Source organism: Montipora capricornis, chromosome 10 (genome assembly GCF_036669925.1).
Source record: "Montipora capricornis isolate CH-2021 chromosome 10, ASM3666992v2, whole genome shotgun sequence".
NCBI classification, from domain to species: domain Eukaryota; kingdom Metazoa; phylum Cnidaria; class Anthozoa; order Scleractinia; family Acroporidae; genus Montipora; species Montipora capricornis.
The window spans coordinates 40545320-40546263 of NC_090892.1; positions in this window are offsets into that span (position 1 = coordinate 40545320).

Genomic DNA, 944 nt, shown 5'->3' on the forward strand with positions numbered 1-944 from the left:
CAATTGAAGTTGAAGTGCACATGGAAAATTCCTCTGAAAACCAGCAAGCTCTGAGTAAATATAAAACACTTATAGCCGAAAATTACCATGAGCCAGTTAATGGAAAGTACGTAGATGTTACCCCAGATATTCTGAAAGCTTCGTATTCTGAAGACGAATTAACAAATTTTGAGGATGAAGGGGACTAAGAGGTGGACACGAAGAGGGCAGACCTGGATAGTGTTGTTTTGGAGACTGGCAGCGAAGATGTTCCTTTGGGATCAACTGACGTCATTACGATAGATTAGCCCTTTTCTTGACAGTTCAAGCGTGGTGCTTGTCCACCGGATATCATCTTTCTTTATATCATTTTTCTAAGTACAGTGAAAGTGTCCTTATTCCAGTTTGGTTTTTCAATTTCATCGACTCGGCAACAAGCACCACATGAGCCCGAGAATATAGCTTTAGCTGCAATGCATTTGCCTGATCAAGAAGATGCAATGAATACAATCAAGTTGCGGCTGCAGTTGTTGATTTCGCCAGACCACAGCCTTTACAGTCGCGAAGTGGGAGAGCAAATATCATCAGTATAGCGGAGAGGATCCTGCCAAAATTGCCAAATACTCAAGTGAACATGGAAACAAGAAAGTCCTTCAACATTTTTCTAAGGTATATCCTAAACTAAAAGAAAGCACACTGCGCAATTTTAAGAAAGCCTACCAGAATAAACTGTTAATTCAGAGACAGCAAGGAAATGTACCACAAGTTACGCCGCTTGAGAGACTACCGCGTGGTCGTCCCCCTTTGCTTCTTGAGCTTGACTGCAAGCTAATTTCATTTGTGAAAAACCTCAGAGCCAGAGGAGGAGTGGTAAATGGCAGCGTGATATCTGCAGCTGCAAAAGGGTTTATTAGAAGCAATCCATCGTTGCATCAAAGGTATAATTCCTTTGAGGCTACACGTGG